Raw genomic sequence first — 16,635 nt, forward strand, 5'->3', positions numbered from 1 at the left:
TTGTACCTTGGGGAAGTTTTAACCTACGCTGGTAAAAATAAGCTTAGGGGGGGTTTCATGCAGGTCCCCAAATCTGTACCCTAGAGTTCAGAGTGGGGAAGGAACCTTGACATTGATAAAGGTTGATTTCACCATCCTGAAACAAACAGATAAAAAAATATGTCCATCGATAGGCAAAGTAAGAAAAATCCTGCTTAAGAAATAAGAGTTTGATTTAAGGATTGTATATATTTGACATGCGAGGTTAACAATTTGTGGTTTCACCGTTATAAAGCTTTGACTTTTTTTAATCTCAACATCTGCAGTTATTAAATAATTATTGTCTGAGCTCCTCCCCCTCCCATTATCTGACTACCAATAATTTAAAGGATAGGTCATCAAAGGCTATTAGCCAAGATGGGATGCAACCCCATGCTTCAGGTGTCCCTAAGCATCCAACTGCCAGGAGCTGGAACTGGACAACAGGAGATGGATCAGTTGAAATTACAGTATTACAGTATGAAATTGCCCTGTTCAGTTCATTCCCTCTGAAGCATCTGGCATTGGCCACTGGCAGAGATGGGATACTGGGCTAGATGGACCATTGGTCTCACCCAGTATGGTCATTCTTATGTCCTAATTTCCTGCAACTGTGAAATTTAAATCAATGCAAATTTGAAAAAAAGCTAAAAACAAATGATAAAAAATAAAAATAAATATATTCCATTTTTAAAGACTATATAAGCATATTACTGTTAATAGTCCAGTATTTATTTATCAGGTCAAATGCTGGGTTTGGATATGCACATGGATATCACCATGAAGTGGAACAATCAGTGTTTTGAAAGAGCCACACAGATGAACACACTCAACTGAGGGGTCCTCAACTCCTAAAAATTGTACATTAGAATAATTAAAATCCATCCCAAATAATGTGTTTGACTTCACATGAGCAACCTTAATCATATATCCCAAATGTTCAGAGTCTGCTATCACAAACCAGGACCTTCAGACTCCAAATTTCTTGAGTGCATCGTATTCCATATGCATCATGAAATAAACAATCCACAAAAAAAGTCTCCTCAAATTCATTGTCAATAGGGAGTTTCCTGCACACATGTGATTTTATACATCTTTCCACTACATCAGAGATCCAAATGCAACCTCCAGCACTGAGGGACATCATGGAGAACTGTGAAGCCTTCTGCCTTGACGCTGATTGCATAAATGGATTATACTCATGTATATAAGTCATTTGTCCATCTTTTACATTCAATGTCCAAAACCAGGACCTAAACAGGACCCTGTGTATGCAGACATTATTCCACTGAAGTCAGTAGAGCTGTATGTGTTTGCCCAGGGTTGCAGTTAAAGGGTGTCAAGAAAGGGAAATAAGGAAACAGGAGAAATGAGGCTCCAGGAACGGTTAACTACACAGAAAGTGGTAGTCATGTTTTTGTCAGCATGGTCTACACTATGAGGAGAAGCTGGACTCTATTTTTGGCAGAGATGCCACCACTAAATCATGGTATCTTGTGGACGCAACCAAGGACATCTCCATAGATGCCGACCAGGACCGAGCCAAAGAAGGTTGATCCTGAAACTCAGGATCTTGTAGACCTGCACAACTCACTGAAGTCTGAAGCAGACACAGTGCTGGAGACCCCAGACTCTCCCGAATCACAGGCAGAGGACCAAACAGTGTAGGGCCCTAACACATCCCTGAACCTGTGTCCCTGACGAGTTGCAGTGTTTCATAAAGGCCACCTCTCTGGTTGTTCAAAACATTCAGCAAGTCTGTCCACTTCCTCTTCCCATCCATCAGCAAGGTTCTCTTCCTCACTCTCACATAGCTGCTTGCTGTGTTTTGTACAACCTAGCATACAAGGCAGATATTGCTCATCAGTCTCCAGTCTTGACATCAGGCACCTCCATCTCCCAGAATGACAGGAAGAAGGGCAACACCCTCAATGTCCATAGTGATCCTCAGAGAACGAATTCCATTTTTCATTGCAGAAAACAGTCCACAGTTTCTAAAGATCCTGGCATCAAGGACATTTCCAGATCACCCCACATTAGTATTGGTGAACCTTCCATGGTGATCAACCAGGCCTTGTAGCACCCTACAGAAATAGCCCTTTCTGTTGATGAACCCTGAGTCTGGTGGGGGAGCAAAGAAAAGGCATGTGTGTCACATCAAGGGCTCCACTGCAATTCAGGAACCCCAACCGTGCAAATCTATCAAAAATATTCTATGCATTGTCATGACTTATGAGCCAGGGAAACATCACCTTCTTGATAGCAAAGTGCACACCTCCATTACAACAACCCCAATGGTTGATCTACCAACACCAAACTGGTTAGACACTAACCAGTAGCTCTCATGTAACTGTTCCACCACTGCAGTGCCAGGGCATGCACTGCACAAATCTCTAGGAAAAGTAGCTTTTGACATCTTAGTTTTGCCACCAATGCTAGTCATCCCAGGTCTGCAGCACTACCGTGTCCCACCAGTCACTGCTAGTTGTCTGAAACCAAAAGCAATGGTCCAAAGAGTGAAGCTGCTCAAGGAAAAGTTCAAGCAAAAGCGTCTGCTTAATTTCAGCCACCACCTTCTCAAGTGCTGGTTCTAAAGTCATTGTACAGCTTGAGATATATCGCAGCAGCCTGTTTGAATTAGGCACCATAAGGATCAGAACACTCAGCAATGTTTCCTCCATGCTGCCTGACAGCACTTTGAAAATGGTGCTGGCTTGTAACAACAAGATGCTGAGCTGAAACAAGAGTAATCATAGGAACTATTTACTTTGGCCCCAAGTCCCACAATTCCAGTCCACTGCGTTCCAGTAGGTAACCCATACAGCCTAGCTGCTGAGCAATGCACCATGGAAAGACTGCCCAGAATGCTGAGCACTTAATCTGAAACAACACAGAGCTTTGTGGATGCAATGATCACCAAGGGAAGTAGCTTAACTAGGGATAACTATGTGGTGTGGGTGCACTGCTCATATAACAGATTCACAGAACCTGCAACAGCTTTCAAGGGTAGACATGCCCTGACCTACTTAAAGTTAAATGAGTGCTTTGCTGAATGAGGGCCTCAAAAAAGACAATTGACATCACAGATTGAAGGTCGGATTTAAACTGTAAACTACTGCATTCAGACTGATTTAGCATCTTAAATCTGTGCCTTGGGAATACAGCAAGTATTGATACATAACAACTCCTTTTCTGGATACTGTAAAATGCCACTGAGAACATGGCAATGTTTAAAAAAAAAAAAAGGAAAAGAAATTGTTCTAAACCTCTTCTTATTATGCAGTCCTAGGAAATCAAAGCTAGCACATCTGTAATCTCTTTCATAATGGGTCTTTTGCTCTGTAAAAATTTTATTTTAAGAAAAGATGTTTAAAGATCAAGCAGCTTGCGAAAACATACTGTCTGGTATAAAATAATACAACAAGAGCAATTTATCTCATTTGTTTCCATTGGGAACGGTTGAAAAATTAAGCACTTCAGCTGCTGTTCATGAGGCACTAGATATACAAAGTATTTTCATATCGTGCTGGCAACCAAAAATAAATAAAATACTTCAAAAAGAATGCAGTGGGTGGGAAAGCTCGGACACCGAAAGTGTTTTGAATTAGTTCACTCACCGTCTGTTACATTAACTAGCTTCCTGAAAGTATAAAATATAAAATCAATATAAGATAGATAATCAGTTCTTCTATTGTTCTATTAGCATTTTAGGATACCTGAAGCATGCATTCATAAGTTTCCTGGTTTCAGAGCCATTGTGAACAAATAGATATCATCACCCTCATCACGGCAAATCCCAATGGGATGTGGCCTCCTTGCAAACACGTAGATATACTTTAATTAAAATGAAAGAGTAATACAGTATTTATCCAAATCACTGTAGTCCACAACGGTGTTGCTGCAGTGTTTGTGGGCATAACTGTAGAGTACTTTAGCATTTCTATAAGGGAGTCCATAATGTGGGAGATTTTAGAACACTGATTCTTCATAGTAACAACTCCTTACTTCAAGACCTACTTGGAGAAGGGGATAATTGATCTTGACTGACCATAATGAACCAAATTCAGCATTCATATAACAAATGCAACGGCACAGGTACCAGCTAATGCTCATTATAATGATGGTTAGGGTGTCTTTTATCATACCTGCCACTAGGAATCAGAGGAAAAACCTAGGCAGTTTGGTTTTATGTTCCTATTTTTATTTAAGATTTTTAAAACTAATCAGTAGCTTATCACTAAAAGAGAGCTGCCATTATGCAATTGAGAGAAAGCTAAGAGAAGCTCCTCCAGATCACTGCCCCACAACATCTGCCCCATCTGTAACTGGCCAGAAGAAAATGAGGCTTCTTTTTATTACTAAACTGAATTGCATATCCGGAAAATGGGCTTTATGACATCTCCCTACTGGACAGTCACGAAACAGCAGTCTTCACAGATTTTAAGCCCAGAAGAGAGCATTACAATCATCTCATCCAACACACAGGCCACTGAATTTCATCCAGTAATTCCTGAATGGAGACCAATAACCTTGTGGTTGAACTAGAGCAGTGGTTTTCAAACTGCAGGTCTCGACCCAGTACTGGGTCACAGTGGCTCTGGACCACACCACCGACCAGGCCGTTAAAAGTCCCATTGGCGGTGCTGCCCAGCTAAGGCAGGCTAGTTCTTATCTGTTCTGACACCGCGCTGTGCCCCAGAAGCGGCCAGCAGCAGGTCCGGCTTCTAGGTGGGGAAGTCCATCGCATTTCATGCTATTCCTACAGCCTGTATTTCAGTGACTAAGAAGCAAGAGCAGAAGGATACACAGCAAACAGGGAAAACGAATGTATACACATAACATTTCCAAGCATTTTCTAACAACAAATTCATAATAACAGGAATTCTAATCCTAACTCATAGGAATATGTCAAATCTAAAAATTAAAACTAAATGAATCCAGACTGATACCATCTAATATTTGTTAATGCTAAACTACAATGACTTCCCAAACAATTATTTTAATGTACTCAGAGTGTTAAGAACAAAACAAGAAAAACACTTCACTACCCAAAGAACTCACCATACATTTTTATAATTAACAAAAGCAAATGACAGTTTTCCATAATATATTAAAATATACCACTCATCATTTTAGACAAAAGGATGCTGTTCAAGGTAATTTAGGAAGTTTTAATTTATATGTAAACACACTGGATCAAGGGCAACATTTTCAAGAGTGCCAAAGTGACTTATGCTATGTCTACACTGCAATTCAAAACCCACAGTTGACCCGTGTCAGCTGACTCTGGCTTGTGGATCTCGGGCTAAGGGGCTGTTTAACCACAGTGTACACTTTCAGCCCAGGCCGGAGCCCAAGCTCTGGGACCCTTCACCCTCATGGGGTGCAGACACAGGTATTTAACTGAAGTGCGAAAATACCCTTAGACACTTAGGAGCTTAAGTCTTATTGACATTCAGTGAAACTTTGGCTCCTAAATGCCTAATTCACTTTTGAAAATGGGAGATAGGGAGCACTTATGAAAATTTTATACCAAAAATGTGGGGTCACTCAGAGGTGAAAGTAAGCCGGTATGCCGCAGTACAGCATACCGACAAGAGCCAGTGCCCCAGGCCCTATAAATTGCCTCCAGAGCCCCACTGCTGAAGCCCTGGGGTAGCGGCTGCAGGGCTCCGGCGGCTATTTAAAGGTCCCGGGGCTCCCCTGCTTCTACTGCCGCGGTCATTTAAATAGCCGCCGGAGCCCCGCCGCTGCTACTCCAGGGCTCCGGGGGCTATTTAAAGGACCGCGGTGGTAGAAGCAGGGGAGCCGCAGGCCATTTAAATAGCCCCCAGAGCCCTGGGGTAGTGGGAGCTCCAGGGGCTATTTAAAAGGCCGGGGCTCCAGCTGCCTCTGCCGCCCCAGTCCTTTAAAATAGCTGCTGGAACCCCACCGCTTCCCCAGGGCTCTGGCAGCTAATTAAAGGACTGGGGCAGTAGAAGCAGGGGAGCCCTGGGCCCTTTAAATAGCCACCGGATCCCCGGGCTGCTGCTGCTGCCCCGGTGGGGGGGGGGCGGGGGGGAGGAGGAGGGGCACAGGGTGGGCTGGAGCTGGCTCTGACCCCCTAGCACCACCCCTTCCAGGGGCCAGAGCTGGCCCCAGTGTACCGGTAAGTCACTCAACTTACTTTCACCCCTGGGGTCACTCCATTGACCACGGTGGAATTTGACTGGGAATGAATTAAGCCCATTAAAAGGGGTTGCTGTTGTAAGCTTTGGCCCTGAGATATCTACAAAATGTTGTTCTATTAAATGTTTGAGCATTTATGGAAACAACCAGTGTCACCCCCCCACGATTCTTGTAACAGCTCTTAGGAAATCCTGAAATCTTTCCTCAATCAATCTCTTACCAATTTCAACAGGAATTTGCTTAAGTAAAAAATACATGATGAGAGAGAGAGAGGGATCAGTCCCTTCTGTGGTAAAATCTGCAGGAAGAGATGAGAGGAGGAAAATTCAGTAAGGCCCCCCCTCACTAAGGCTTCCCTCTCATTGTTCCATCAGGCATTTGAGTTGCAGTTTTCTCCCTTTCCCTCCCAGCCTGCCTATGGAATGAACCATGGGTCCAGCCCTCAAACCCCATGGATGCTAGGGAGAGGGAAGGAGATTGTTTTGGTAGAGGCATCAATTGTGCATCAATTCTGAGACCCAGCACTCACCCCCATGCTTCCTAGCACAGGAAGTGGGGTGCTGGAACTACAGGTTTGGGGTGCTCCCGCACCCCCTGGCTTGAAGTGGTATCCATCATATACCAGGTTTACAGTTTGGTTCAATGGCTCTCAGCACCCCCACCATACAAATTGTTCCAGCACCCCGGCTTCCTAGGAACATGGTTTGATCCATCACCCTCCCTCAGCAGTTCTGCAAAGGCAAGGCATCTTTAATCTCTGGGAGGAGCTGCATACGCAGGCCATTGGTGGAAGGATGCTGTGATTCTGAAAAAAAACACAGAATGTCTAAAGAGACGTTAACTGGTAGATTAAACATGCATATCCTAACAGCAGTTATTCTTTGGTAAGTCTGATAAATACTGTACTATGGTAACATTGTAATTTCTTGCCTTTATATATTTACTTTTACAGGGCAGGACACGCTTTGCTCTGCATTTTTTCAGCTATACAGAAAGGCCTGACATTTTCCTATCAGACTTCACCTAGAGAACTTTGACAATGATTAGGAAGCTGGTGTGCTAAGAGCACTGCTGAGCATGCGACCAACATTGTTTCCTTGTGCTCCCCATCTGTGTCTTTATCCAACTGTTGTCTCCTGTCTTGAACTTAGGTTGTAAGCTCTTTGGGACAGGGACAGTCTTTCTGTTCTGGGTTTGTACAGTGCCTAGCACAATGGGATCCTGGTCCATGATTTGGGCTCCAAGTTGCTACTGCAATGCAAATAAATAACAAATCGTGGGTACACTAGAAACCTAGTATCAAAGGAAAACAGAAAGATGTACATATTTGCACATGCTAGGTTCCATCTTTGAAAGCCTCACCAGTGTTTGTTAACTAAGAGCCAGCTTCTGCAAGCTTGTGTGAGCATAGTAAACATTGTGCACAAAAGTATTCCCATCGGCTTCAATGGGAATACTCACGTGAACAAAGTTAAGGGAGCATGCTCATTTCAAGGATCCAGCCCAAATCCCTGATCATCAGAAAGTTAAGCATCCATCTCTTTCCATAGAAACACCTTTCTTTGCAACTGTCTGACTATGACTGGCATTCTGTTAATGTTATCTTATCCTGTCTTCCTCCATATTGTGGAAATCCACTGGGGAAGGTTTCAGGGTCAGTGGCTAGCAGGAAATACTTTAGCAGAATGGGGCTGTGCTGGGAAGGGAGTGTAAAGGTAAATGGTCCCCAGGATTTGCTCATTTTGCCCCAGTTTAATCCCTGTAAACCACATCCTCCCCCCACAATCAGAATGTTTCCAAGTTTCCACAAGAACAATCTCATGGAGTTTCCCATCCCCTCTCTGGGAGTAATCTGTGTCATTGATGATCTGTCCCTACATTTATAATTTTTAAATAGCCTAGGAATTTTTTTTGTCCAAAAATGATTAGCATCTACCCTAATTGTTTCAAAATTTGTATTTTTGTTTTAATGTATACAGATAGGGTCTTGGAAACTGCAATGATATTTTAATTTGATTGTTTAATTTGATTGTCTGCAACCATAATTACAAGAACAAAGAATTTTGCCCCTTAGCCATGGTGATAGGCACCATATTAAAGCATAAATAGAGACAGCCTCACGGAACAAAATTCAGCCCTGACAACACTGGGTTCGGCTCTTTGGTTTTAAAAGGAGAAGTCATTGCAAACATGTAATAATACATCATATCATGTCATAAACACAGGGTTTTCAAGGCTTTAAAGTTACACACTTGAAGTCATGAAATAATAATCTGTATTACAATAAAAATCATGCACCACCAAGATAAAAGCTTCCATCACACATCCAGAGAAAGTTCTTTCTTTTATTAATGACTCATGTCTTGTACTCCTAGATGCTTTCCTCAGTTTATTCTCATTACTAGTGCAGATTAATAAGGGTGCAAGTAAATCTGTTGTGAGCTTTTCTACCAGGCCTGACTTTCAGTGTAAGTAGGAGTGAATGTGGGCATGACAGCTCAATGATTTTTTTTTTCTTGCAAAAGTAATTGTATACTCTGATCATGTCGCCCTCAGACTCAGAGACAGCCTGCAGAACAACTCCCTCTGCCTGGCATGTCAGAGATCCCTCCAGGAAGGAAGCCTACTTAGTTACAGCATCACACTGATGTACTTTAATAGCAGGGTATAAACACATAGAAGTTTGGGTTTTCCTCAGCATTGTGGCCCAACTCTGCTCCCACTAAAATCAACAGGAGTTTTACCATTAACTTCATTGGGAGTCAAATTAGAGCAACGCTGGGTTCTTCTGAAAATCCTACCCAATGGGTCACGATCCTGGAGCCCTCACATGAGTGATCCCACTGAAGTCATAACTAAACACTGTAGGATCAGTCCCAAAATCTTATTTGAAAGGCACAGTGAGCCAGAGCAATGCTGAAGTCTATAGTTATGTTTATATAAAAATACAGCCCCTAGATTACAGCATGCTTTGAGGATGTTAACAATTAGATATACAAAACTGTACATAAATTAAAACTGCAAGGATTAGTAGCACACATAGGTTCACAGTACTTTTAAAGAATTGCATCTAAAGCCAGAATTGCTTTCTAATTACAGTGCTTATCTAACCACTTGTTCTGCAGAGGTGGTGGTTGGTTGGTTGGTTGTTAAACAGAGATACAATACAATCTACCTGCTCCTTCAATAACCCTAGTCTGTTATAATTAAGAAAATACAATACAATTAAAGAAACCAGAAACAGAGTATAGTAATCTCACGGTGTATTTGAATGTGCAGATTCTTATATATTGAGGAAACAAACTCAGCAAAGCAGGAACAGGTGTTCAGAAATTTTAATTTAGAATGTAATTGTGTTTGCAATGCCTTTGGTCTGACCCCACATTCCTTAATTAGTGGAAATTTCCACTTTGGGGTGGAATATTCAAAAGCACTCAGGTCTGGTTAACTCTGTTCCCATTGACATTGATGAGAGTTTTACCTCAGATGAACTGAAGTATTGCTAGAGTAAGGACTGCCGGAGCAGGTCCTTTATGCATTGAGATCATGTACGGTATTATTTTTAATGAGTGTTTTAATGTCTGCTGACACTGATGCCCACTCTGTTCCCTCTGAACTGAATCCAGTTATCTGAGAGAGAAGTAGAGAGGGAATACTGAACACTGAATTTTCTTTGTGGATCAGCACAAAATTATTTGGCACAGGCAACTCTGCAAATATTTGTGAAACAGTGAGTAAATTTGCCATGTATGATGGCCCTCAAGCTTGTACTTCCCCCTCTGTGGTGTGGAGGCTCATAAATCCAGTGCTGGTGCTCAGTAATGCTGTAATAGGAAACATATTGATACAGGCTGCATCCAATGTCACTGGTAATTTTTTTCTTATATGACCTATTCAGCTTTGTTTAGCTTGATGTTTCCCTTTATTTGCAAAAAGCAGCTTATTTTTAAACTAGGTTCCTAGCCCTACAGGTTTTCCTCACCATAGCAAAGTGCACTGCCCAGTCAGACTTAGGCAAGCATGGAGCCTGCAAGCACAAGTTGTCCCATTCCTCAGGGGTTCCTCAAGGAGAAGAGGGAGTACAGTGGATGCCATTTTCACAATCTTGTGAAAGGTAAGGTAGCCTCTGTTTTGATTTGTGCAGGGGAGTCCCTTTGAATACAGGCCAGCTCCACGTCGGAGACAACTCCACATTGTAGATGGATGCCACAAGAACAGGTGAACAAAGTATGACTGTGAGGCTGCAATAATAGCTTTAGGTTTCATTATGCTACCGGCTCAGGAGGTATTTGTGTATCTGAGCCGGATCGTATCTAGACATTATGTAGTTTTAGACATATTTAAGTAAATATTTATCCCCCACATTCCATTTCCCCCGACCCGCAAAGAACATAAAAGGGGGGAAGTTAAAGCTCTAAGGACAATTGAGGCCTCACTCCACAGGCTTGCTCTTCTAGGCACTCTGTGTTTGGAACTCCCACTGAAATCAATGGCAGTTCCCTACATGGACACTCACAGGAAGAAGCCACAAGAACTCATGTTATGGGTATTGTATGAGGTGCTCTATTGAACTGGGAGTCATGTTTAAAATGATAGCTCTTTCTGTTTCTTTATGAAGTGACTCACTTCTTCCCATAGGACTATTTTGAATGTATTAGGATCATAATAAGGAGAAATTACTTCTCCCAACAGGAGGAAAAACACTGATAAACTGCTCTTTCAGTTTTCTAATACTTGTGAGGCACTTAGGCCAGATCCTTAAAGGTATTTAGGCTCCAAACTTCTATAAAATCATGCAGAGTTGACAGGGTCTTGTTTTTTAACATCCTACCAATAGTAAACTGCATGGAACAAAATGAGCCTAATTCTTCTCTCACACTGGCTTGACATGGGTATAATTCTATTTACTTTAATGGAGTAACTCCTCATTTACAACAGTTTCAGGCATTTTCTACATGGGAAAAAATTTTCACTATAATCCAAGTTGTGAATGAAAATCGCTAGAGTTACACTGGTATAACCCCTCGCCCACACACACACTCACTCACTCCCAGCCCCTGCAATGTGGGCACTCTAATTCTGATAAAAAAGTGCTTTGTTTTTTTATTTAGCTTATGTCATTTGGGAGGGCTTAAGGGGGTTAAGCTGTACCAAAAAAGCCACTTTTACACTGGAATAAGAGTGTCCAGACAGTGGGGGAGGGGGTTATACAGTTTCCTATGTAGGCAAACCCTAAGTGAGAGAAGAATCACATTAATGTGTCTAGTTCAGAAGAGATAAAGGGCTGCACCAACTCAGCCAGATTTTGAAACTTTTGTTTCAAGGTATCTAGATACTCCAAACCTAATGCTTAGACTTCTAAGGCAAGCCATCCCCAACCAAAGCACTCACCTTCATCTTGAGGGTTACCTGACAGGTCATGTTACTGCACCTACTCCTGGTAGGTTATTTTGGTACATGTAGGTATTTCAGTCCTGACCTGTGTCTATGCTAAATCCATTTCCTCAAAAATATTCAGTGTCTATTTACCAAAAGAGTGGCAAGCCATGCTACACTATTTCCTTAATTATAGTCCTTCTAAATATTTAACTACCTATAGTGCTCCCTGGAGGTGGATTTTTGCAGTGGATTCTACAGTGAAGGGTTTGCTATAAAGATTGTACACACAGTAAGAAGGCAGAATGCCTTCATTTTTTTTTATAATACGGAGCCTTATAATGAGACGTTAGAGTGCAGCACCCTTATTTTTGAGGTAGCCATGTACTGAGAAACCCTTGTACTGAGAAAAGGAGAACACTATATTTTTATATTGGTAAACATACAGTTTTCCTGTCTGTTCAGTGTCAAAAACCTGATCCACCTTAAGAATCAAATGTATTGTTCATTTAGTATTTATGTGCTTAATCTCGGTATCCTTAAACTCTGAATGGAATTAGAAGACTATACCAATACTGAGCATTCAGATCTGTAGTCTGTTTTCCCGATAGGAGTTACATGATGCCGTGACATACGGAATGTTTTTAAACCAGCAGGAAATCTGTGCATTTCAAGCCCACCCTCCCTTCAGCTCATTCAGATGTATGTTTCTGATGTAAAATGAGTTATTGTATGTAAGCAACTGTAGATAAGCCTAAAGGATATCATGCAATTTTCTCCACTGCTTTCACATACACAAATATGTCCTAATACTGCAGCATTTTCAAACAAACCCATCATGCAGATGCTTAAAAAAGTTATACTATAAAAACTAATTTCATTCTTTTGTAGCAAACCAAATGCATATTTAATTTTCTATGCTTTTAATAGCCAAGAATCCAAGAATTCTCTTTGCTTCAGGTGGCTCTGTGTACCACATGGTTACACATTTCAGTTAAAATCATGTATAAATGTTTTCTAGTTATTTAACCTTTCCCTTTTCTTTCCTCTCTCTCTTGTTTGACAAGCACTATATACAGAATCATTTAGCCTTTTCAGTCTCTCACTATAAGGAAAAGTAGGTTAAAAAAGAAAGAGTAAGAGAGCTATCTTCCAACATACCTTGCAAGGAGAGTACTGTTCACTCCCAGCTGTTTGACTTTTCAATACCTTCACTCACACTTCAGTGCTCCCAAGATTCATAATGTCACAATCACTGTGGACTTACAATTTGAAGCAGAAACAGATTTCTCTCTCTCACCCTTCCTCTCTTTCTCTGTGCAGCTGACAGTGTTACACTTTGTTAGGACTGTAACAGGACTTGTCTCCCAGCCCTTTCACCACTCTGATGAATAATCTCCTCCCTGCTATTAAGAGCATGTTACCATTATATCTTAAAAAGCACGTCAGACCTTGTATGCAGTAGCTGTGGGAAAGCTGCATTTATTTAAACAGGAAGCTTGAGCACAGCACTTCCTACTTCCCATCTGAGTCTCAGTTGAACTGCAGGTGATTGCTTTAAACCATCAAATTCCAACCAATACATATCCCAATCTTCTTATTTTGACATCTCTGCTATTTGTAATTATAATTCCCATCTGAGTCCTGACAAGGTAAAAGTAAGAGAGATATAATGGTGTATGTGACACTTATACATAGCCCTCCAGTTGTCACTTAACCAGCTCTAGGACAGTGGATTGTATAGCAGCTGACCTGTTGGCACGTTGCCTGAAATGTTACTGCTTTCTGCTCATCCCCTCACATGAATGAAATGTTTTGAATATGAAGTGATTTCCCCATGAGGAAATCACAAATTACAAATATAAATTGCAGGTGCAACTTCAAATCTGAATCTTATTGCGCTGTTGATTTTATTCAGCTTGCGTCATTAGGACAACTAAGGGTATGACAGTGCTGCAGAAAAGAAGGCTGCAAAACTAGATTCTGACTCCTTAATCTGAGGTTGTATGCAACAGAGGTGATGAATTCAGAGGATCCATTCTCCTTGCACGAGTGCTCTGTTCATCTAGTGAACCAGCAGTGGTACATACTGTACCATATAGAATCATAGGACTGGAGGGGACCTCGAGAGGTCATCTAGTCCAGTCCCCTGCACTCATAGCAGGACTAAGTATTATCTAGACCAGGGGTAGGCAAACTTTTTGGCCCGAGGGCCACATCAGGGTTGTGCAACAGTATGGAGGGCCGGGTAGGGAAGGCTGTGCCTCCCCAAACAGCCTGGCCCCTGCCCCCTATCCGCCTCCTCCCACTTCCCGCCTCCTGACTGCTCCCCTCAGAACCCCTGACCCATCCAACCCCCCCTGCTCCTTGTCCCCTGACTGCCCTCTCCCAGGATCCCACCCCCTATCCAACCCCCCCCACTCCCTGTCCCCTGACTGCCCTGCCCCCATCACACCCCCGCCCCCTGACAGGCCCCCCAGGACTCCACCCCCTATCCAACCCCCCTGTTCCCTGTCCCACCCAACCCCCCGGGACCCCACCCCCTCTCCAACCCACCCCATTCCCTATCTCCTGACTGCCCCCTCCCGAACCTCCGCCCTATCCAACCGCCCCCTGACTGCCCCCTGGGGCCAACTGCCCCTTATCCAACCCCTCTTCCCCCCACCCCCTTACCCTACTCTTACCCTTACCCTGATTCTCAGAGCGGCAGGACACACTTATTTGAAAGCCTGGGAGGTGGGCGGGCGCAAGCCGCGTGGCGGCATTACTACAGGGGAGGGGGATACAGTGGGGGAGGGGCTGGCGGTGAGCCTCCCCGGCCGGGAGCTATGAAGCTGGACAGGACCATCCTGCAGGCCGTAGTTTGCCCACCCCTGATCTAGACCATCCCTGACAGGTGTTTGTGACGTAGAGCCAGTTAGTACTCTTCTCTGCCTGCTGAAGGAAAAGTGCCAGACCACAGATGAGATCTGGTATGGCATTTCCATATGTCTTAATGGGTGTGAAAAAAAAATTGAGAAAGAAAAGCTAGGGACATTAATCAAAGTTAATCTGCAATCTTCTCTTTATGATGAAATGTGTTGTACATCATGTAATTCAGGATGGCAATATGCCTTCATACTTATTTGGGAGGACTGTTGAATGTATGCTCATTCTCCTTTTGTGTATCTCTCTCATTGCTGGGCTTTTCAGAGTTGATTTTCAGAGTTATACTTCATCCTATGAATTTTTATAAAAATTTATAAAGATTAACTTTCAAATTTTAAAAGCTAATACAGTTGTGGGTTTCTGTACATTTATAAATGTATACCTATGCATACAAAAAAAATCATGTTAAAATTACATTATTAAGGTTGCAAAGACAGTCAGAGGCTTAGGGACACCCAGAGCATGGGGTTGCATCCCTGACCATTGATGGACAGATGAATAGCCATTGATGAATCCACCCTCCATGAACATATCTAAATCTTTTTTGAACCCAGCTATAATTTTGGCCTTCACAACATCCCCGGCAATGAATTCCACAAATTGCCTGTGTGATGAGTTAAGTACTTCTTTTTGCCTATTAATTTCACTGGGTGACCCCTGGTTCTTGTGTTATGTGAAGGTGTAAATAAGACTTCTTTATTCACTTCCTCCATTCCATTCATGAGTTTATAGACCTCTGTCATATCCCTTTTAGTCTTCGCTGAAAAGTCCCACTCTTTTTAATCTTGCCTCATATAGAAGCTTTTCCTTAATCATTTTTGATGCCCCTCTCTGTATCTTTTCCAGTTCTAATATATCTTTTTTGAGATGGGGGAACCAGAACAGCATGCAGTATTCAAGCTGTAGGCATACCATGGATTTATATAGTGTAATTATGATATTACTGTCTTGTTATCTATCCCTTTGCTAATGGTTTCCAGCATTCTGTTAGCTTTTTTGATTGCCACTGCACATTGAGTGGATGTTTTCAGAGAATTATCCCACCGTGACTTCAAGATCTCTTTCTTGAATAGTAACAGCTAATTTAGACCCCATTATTTTGTATGCATAGGTGGGATTGTTTTCCAATGTGCATTACTTTGCATTTATCAACATTGAATTTCATCTGCCATTTTGTTGCCCAGTCACCCGATTTTGTGAAGTCCCTTTGTAACTCTTCACAGTCTGCTTTAGACTTAACTACCTTGAGTAATTATTTATTGTCTGGAAACTTTGCCACCTTCCTGTTTACCTATTTTTCCAGATCATTTATGAATATGTTGCAAATCACTAATCCCAGTACCACTATTTACCTTTCTCCATTCTAAAAACTGACCATTTATTCCTTCCCTTTGTTTCCTGTCTTTTAACCAGTTACTGAACCAGGAGAGGACTTTCCCTCTTCTCCCACGATTGCTTACTTGCCTAGGAGCCTTTGGTGAGGGATCACGTAAAAAGCTTTCTGAAAGTCCAAGTACACTACATCTACGGGATCACCCTTGTTCAGCTGTTTGTTGACACCCCCCCCCCTCAGAAAACTCTAATACATAGGTGAGGCATGATTTACTTTTACAAAAGCCATGTTGACTATTCCCCAACAAATTGTGTTCACCTATGTGTCTGATAATTCTGTTCTTTACTATAGTGTCAACCAATTTTCCTGGTACTGAAGTTAGGCTTACTGGCCTGTAATTGCCAGGATCACCTCTGCAGCCTTTTTAAAATCTGGTGTCACATTAGCTATCCTCCAGTCATCTGGTACAGAAGCTGATTTAAGTGATAGGTTACATTCCATAGTTAGTAGTTCTGCGATTTCATATTTGAGTTCCTTCAGAACTCTTGTGGAATACCATCTGGTCCTGATGACTTATTATTATTTAATTTATCAATTTGTTCCAAAATCTCCTCTATTGATAACTGAATCTGGGACAGGTTGTCATCTAAAAAGAATGGACTGGGTGTGGGAACCTCCCTCACATTCTTTGTAGTGAAGACCAATGCAAAGAATTCATTTAGCTTCCCCACAATGGCCTTGTGTTCTTTGAGTGCTCCGTTAGCACCCTGATAGTCAATTGGCCCCATTGATTATTTGGCAGTTTCCTGATT

The 16,635-nt window shown here is 42.2% G+C and overlaps 1 protein-coding gene across 2 annotated transcripts in view; it reads right to left on the bottom strand.

Annotated features, from left to right (window-relative positions):
- Positions 1-13,229, bottom strand: part of RNF144B (ring finger protein 144B) — a 77,940-nt gene extending 64,711 nt beyond the window's left edge. The window contains exon 1 of one of the 2 annotated variants that reach the window (XM_075125360.1): positions 12,724-13,229. The gene's annotated coding sequence lies outside the window, so the exon portion shown is untranslated. The remainder of the gene's footprint in view (positions 1-12,723) is intronic. The other variant, XM_048839984.2, reaches the window with a different exon arrangement.
- Positions 13,230-16,635: the final 3,406 nt, after the last annotated feature.

Source organism: Caretta caretta, chromosome 2, assembly GCF_965140235.1.
Source record: "Caretta caretta isolate rCarCar2 chromosome 2, rCarCar1.hap1, whole genome shotgun sequence".
Classification (NCBI taxonomy): Eukaryota; Metazoa; Chordata; order Testudines; family Cheloniidae; genus Caretta; species Caretta caretta.